We start from the raw sequence: 6060 nt of genomic DNA on the forward strand, positions 1-6060 counted from the left end.
ATAATCAGTAGTTGGTAAAATGTTATTAATTTTGGACTAATTTTATTATCGTAGTTATAGTAGTTATAATGTACCGTATGTATGATCTCATGACAAACTAATGATATTATTCTGGTAATAGTTAAAATAGGAAGACAGTATTGATCTTAAGACGATAGTATCGATCTGATCCGACTACTCGCTCAGTATCGATAATATCGATATTTGGATCGATCTGCTCACCCTTCATGTATTTAAAAAATGTTCCTACTTTAAATACCGTACTGGGTGGGACTTATAGTTAGGTGCGGTGTCCAAAAATAAGGCGAGTATAAGGGAACCAGATCAGTTTGATCAAGTGTGTTGATCCGGGAATGTGGAGGTAAAGCGCTTGTCTTGGGATCGAGAGGTCGCAGGTTCGATTCCCGGCTCCTCTGAGTTAAATGTCGAAGTGTCCTCGGGCAAGACCCCTAATGCCTTACATGGTTTATGCCTCTATTGGTGTGTGAGTGTGTGTGTAAATGGGTAAAGTGTGGAGTGTTTTGTAAAACGCTCGTCTTGGGACCGAGAGGTCGCAGGTTCGATTCCCGGCTCCTCTGAGTTAAATGTCGGAGTGTCCTTGGGCAAAACCCCTAATGCCTTACATGGCTGTTGCCGCTATCTGTGTGTGTGTGTGTGTGTGAATGGGTAAAGGGTGAAGTGTTTTGTAAAGCGCTCATCTTGGGACCGAGAGGTCGCGGGTTCGATTCCCGCTCCTCTGAGTTAAATGTCGGAGTGTCCTCGGGCATGACCCCTAATGCCTTACATGGTTTATGCCTCTATTGGTGTGTGAGTGTGTGTGTAAATGGGTAAAGTGTGGAGTGTTTTGTAAAACGCTCGTCTTGGGACAGAGAGGTCGCAGGTTCGATTCCCGGCTCCTCTGAGTTAAATGTCGAAGTGTCCTCGGGCAAGACCCCTAATGCCTTACATGGTTTATGCCTCTATTGGTGTCTGAGTGTGTGTGTAAATGGGTAAAGTGTGGAGTGTTTTGTAAAACGCTCGTCTTGGGACCGAGAGGTCGCAGGTTCGATTCCCGGCTCCTCTGAGTTAAATGTCGGAGTGTCCTTGGGCAAAACCCCTAATGCCTTACATGGCTGTTGCCGCTATCTGTGTGTGTGTGTGTATGTGAATAGGTAAAGGGTGAAGTGTTTTGTAAAGCGCTCATCTTGGGACCGAGAGGTCGCAGGTTCGATTCCCGCTCCTCTGAGTTAAATGTCGGAGTGTCCTCGGGCAAGACCCCTAATGCCTTACATGGCTTATGCCGCTATTGGTGTGTGAGTGTGTGTGTGTAAATGGGTAAAGTGTGGAGTGTATTGTAAAGCACTCGTCTTGGGACCGAGAGGACGCAGGTTCAATTCCCGGCTTGTCCGAGCTTAATGTTGAAGTGTCCTTGGGCCAGACCCCTAATGCCACTGATAAACAGGTAAGAGCCTTACATTGCTGACGACGCTATCGGTGTGTGAGTGTGTGTGAATGGGTCAAGTGTGAAGTGTATTGTAAAGCGCTTGTCTTGGGACTGAGATCTCGTAGGTTCGATTCCCGGCTCCTCTAAGTTAAATGTCGGAATGTCCTTGGGCAAAACCCCTAATGCCTTACATGTTTGATGCTGCTATAGATGTGTGAGTGTGTGTGTGAATAGGTAAAGTGTGAAGTGTATTGTAAAGCACTCATCTTGGGACCGAGAGGTCGCAGGTTCGATTCCTTGCTTCTCCAATTTAAATGTCGAAGTGTCTTCGGGCAAGACACTGAACCCCTAATGCCTCCGATATGCATGGCTGACTGAATGGGTAAGTGTGAGGTACATTGTAGAGCACTTGTCTTTGAAATAAGTGGTTGCATGTTCGATTCCCGGTTTCTCCAATTTAAATGACGAAGTGTCCTTGGGCAAGACACTGAACTCCTTATTGCCCCAATAAGCATGTAGACGACTCTCATGTCTGACTACGCTATTGGTGTATGAGTGTGTGTGAATGGGTAAAGTGTGAAGTGTCTTGTAAACCGCTTATCTTGGGACCGAGAGGTCGCAGGTTCGATTCCCAGCTTCTCCAATTCAAATGTCGAAGTGTCCTTGGGCAAGACCCCTATTGCAACTGATAAGCAGGACAGAGCCTTAAATGGCTGACGACGCTATCGGTGTGTGAGTGTGTGTGTGTGAATGGGTCAAGTGTGAAATGTATTGTAAAGCTCTCATCTTGGGACCAAAAGGTCGCAGGTTCGATTCCCAGCTTCTCCAATTCAAATGTCGAAGTGTCCTCGGGCAAGACACTGAACCCCTCCGATATGCATGGCTGACTCCGCTATCGGTGTGTGAGTGTGTGTGTAATTAGGTAAGTGTGAACTACATTGTAGAGCGCTTGTCTCTGAAACTAGAGGTTGCAGGTACGATTCCCAGCTCCTCCGAGTTAAATGAAGAAGTGTCCCTGAGTGAGACACTAAACCCCTTATGCCCCTATTAAGCCCCGGCTATCGGTGTGTGAATGTGTGTGTGAATGGGTAAGTGTAAAGCATAATTGAAAGGTCTTCACTGATTGGAAAAGCGCCAAAATGCAGACAATTTACCATTTGATTGTAGCTCTTTGCACAAATCAGGATTCAGGATGTAGCTCTCAGCTTCATTGTTAGTAGCTCGTCTTCCTGTGTGAAAGCGGTTTGAGGCCCTTTCTCGATTAAGCCTTTTTTTATCTTCAAGAATAATATTCAGAATTTCAGACTTCTGGTTGACAACTTAGTGTCCAAGAATGGAGATGCCACCAAAAATGGTGTTCTAGGTTTTGTCAAGTTTTTTTCCTTAATTTTTTTCTAGCTTTTTTCTTCTTTTTTCCCTTTGTTTTTCTCTTTTATTTTTTCCCCAGTGTTTTACCGGTACTTCTATTTTTCTTTTTTTTTCTCTTCTGTTTTCTGGCTCCCTCCTATTTTTCTTTTGTTTTTTCCTTTCTAGCTTTTTCGATCCAATTTCTTCACCTCTCTCTCTTTCTCTCTCTCTCGCTCTCTCTTCTACACTCTTACTCTTTCTATCTCATCTCTTCACCTCTCTCTCTCTCTCTCTCTCTCTCTCTCTCTTTCCCTGTTTCTCTCTTTCTCTCTCTCTATACTCTCTCTCTGTCTCTCCGTCTCGTCTTTATCTCTTTTTCTACTCCCTTTCCATCTCCACCTCTTTCTCTCTTTCTCTCTCTTTCTCTCTCTCTCTCTCTCTCTCTCTCATTCTGTCTCTCTCGCTCTTTCTCTCCCTCTATCCTTTTCCCCCTTTCCCTCTCCCTCCCTGTCTTTGTCTCTAACTCTCTCTTTCTCTCTCACTCTCTCTTTCTCTCTCACTCTCTCTTCCTCACTCTCCCTCTCTGTCTCTCCCCCCTCTATTTTTTTCCTCTCCGCCTCTCTCTCTCTATCACTCTTTGTCATTCTCCATCTCCATCTCTTTCGATCTCTCTCTCTCACTCTCTCTCTATCTCCATCCCTTCCGAGCTGCCCCTTTCTTTCTCTCGCTCTCTCTCCTTCTTTCTCTTTCTCTCTCTCTCTCTCTCGCTCTATACTCTTGCTCTCTCCATCTCATCTCTTCACCTCTCTCTCTTTCTCTTTTTCTCTCTCTCTCTCTCTCTCTCTCTCTCTCTCTCTCTTTCCCTCTTTCTCTCTTTATCTCTCTCTTTATACTCTCTATCCATCTTGTCTTTATCTCTTTCTCTACTCCCTCTCTGTCTTTTTCTTTCTCTCTCTCTTTCTCTCTCTGTCTCTCTCTCTCTTTCTCCTTCTGTCTTACTCTCTCTTACTCTCTCACTCTCTCTTCCCTGCTCTCCCTCTCTGTCTGTCCCCCCCCTCACTATTTTTTTCTCCCTGCCCCTATCTCTCCCCCTATCACTCATTCTCACTCTCCATCTCCATCTCTTTCGATCTCTTTCTCACTATTTCTCGCTCTCTATCTCTTCCGAGCTCCCCCTTTCTTTCTCTCGCTCTCTTTCCATCTTTCTCTTTCTCTCTCTCTCTCTCTCTCTCTCTCTCTCTCTCTCCCCCTCTCTCCATCTCTCCCTCTCTTTTTCTCCCCCCTTTCCCTCCCCTCCCTCTCTTTCTCTCTCACTCTCTTTCTCTCTCACTCTCTCTTCCTCGCTCTCCCTCTCTGTCTCCCCCCTCTCTATTTTTTTCTCTCTCCCCCTCTCTCTCTCCACCTATCACTCTTTGTCATTCTCCATCTCCATCTCTTTTGATCTCTCTCTCTCTCTTTCTCTCACTCTTTCTCGCTCTCTCTCTCTATCTCCATCCCTTCCGAGCTGCCCCTTTCTTTCTCTCGCTCTCTCTCCTTCTTTCTCTTTCGCTCTCTCTATACTCTCTCTCTATATATATTCTCGCTCTCTCCATCTCATCTTTTCACCTCTCTCTCTTTCTCTTTCTCTCTCTCCCCCTCTTTCTTTCTTTCTCTCTCTCTTTCTCTCTCTGTCTCTCTCTCTCTCTCTCTTTCTCCTTCTGTCTCTTCCTCGCTCTCCCTCTCTGTCTCTCCCCCACTCTCTCTATTTTTTTCTCCCTGCCACTCTATTCCTCCCCCTATCACTCATTCTCACTCTCCATCTCCATCTCTCTGGATCTCTCTCTCTCACTCTTTCTCTCTCTCTATCTCCATCTCTTCCGAGGTCCCCCTTTCTTTCTCTCGCTCTCTCTCACTCTCTCTTCTTTGCTCTTCCTCTCTGCCCCCCCTCTCTATTTTTATCTCTTTCCTCCCTCTCTCCCCCTATCACTCAATCTCACTCTCCATCTCTTTCGATCTCCCTCTCTCTCACTCTTTCTCGCTCTCTCTCTCTCTATCTCCATCTCTTCCGAGCTCCCCCTTTCTTTCTCTCGCTCTCTCTCACTCTCTCTTCTTTGCTCTTCCTCTCTGCCCCCTCTCTCTATTTATATCTCTTTCCTCCCTCTCGCCCCCTATCACTCAATCTCACTCTCCATCTCTTTCAATCTCCCTCTCTCTCACTCTTTCTCGCTCTCTCTCTCTATCTCCATCTCTTCCGAGCTCCCCCTTTCTTTCTCTCGCTCTCTCTCACTCTCTCTTCCTTGCTCTCCCTCTCTGCCCCCCCTCTCCATTTTTTTCTCTCTCCTCCCTCTCTCTCCCCCTATCACTCATTCTCACTCTCCATCTCCTTCGATCTCCCTCTCTCTCACTCTTTCTCGTTCTCTCTCTCTATCTCCATCTCTTCCGAGCTCCCCCTTTCTTTCTCTCGCTCTCTCTCACTCTCTCTTCTTTGCTCTTCCTCTCTGCCCCCCCTCTCTATTTTTATCTCTTTCCTCCCTCTCTCCCCCTATCACTCAATCTCACTCTCCATCTCTTTCGATCTCCCTCTCTCTCACTCTTTCTCGCTCTCTCTCTCTCTATCTCCATCTCTTCCGAGCTCCCCCTTTCTTTCTCTCGCTCTCTCTCACTCTCTCTTCTTTGCTCTTCCTCTCTGCCCCCTCTCTCTATTTATATCTCTTTCCTCCCTCTCGCCCCCTATCACTCAATCTCACTCTCCATCTCTTTCAATCTCCCTCTCTCTCACTCTTTCTCGCTCTCTCTCTCTATCTCCATCTCTTCCGAGCTCCCCCTATCTTTCTCTCGCTCTCTCTCACTCTCTCTTCCTTGCTCTCCCTCTCTGCCCCCCCTCTCTATTTTTATCTCTTTCCTCCCTCTCTCCCCCTATCACTCAATCTCACTCTCCATCTCTTTCGATCTCCCTCTCTCTCACTCTTTCTCGCTCTCTCTCTCTCTATCTCCATCTCTTCCGAGCTCCCCCTTTCTTTCTCTCGCTCTCTCTCACTCTCTCTTCTTTGCTCTTCCTCTCTGCCCCCCCTCTCTATTTTTATCTCTTTCCTCCCTCTCTCCCCCTATCACTCAATCTCACTCTCCATCTCTTTCGATCTCCCTCTCTCTCACTCTTTCTCGCTCTCTCTCTCTCTATCTCCATCTCTTCCGAGCTCCCCCTTTCTTTCTCTCGCTCTCTCTCACTCTCTCTTCTTTGCTCTTCCTCTCTGCCCCCCCTCTCTATTTTTATCTCTTTCCTCCCTCTCTCCCCCTATCACTCAATCTCACTC

This window comes from Urocampus carinirostris, chromosome 20, assembly GCF_059441175.1.
Source record: "Urocampus carinirostris isolate Australia breed hairy pipefish chromosome 20, RoL_Ucar_1.0, whole genome shotgun sequence".
Classification (NCBI taxonomy): Eukaryota; Metazoa; Chordata; class Actinopteri; order Syngnathiformes; family Syngnathidae; genus Urocampus; species Urocampus carinirostris.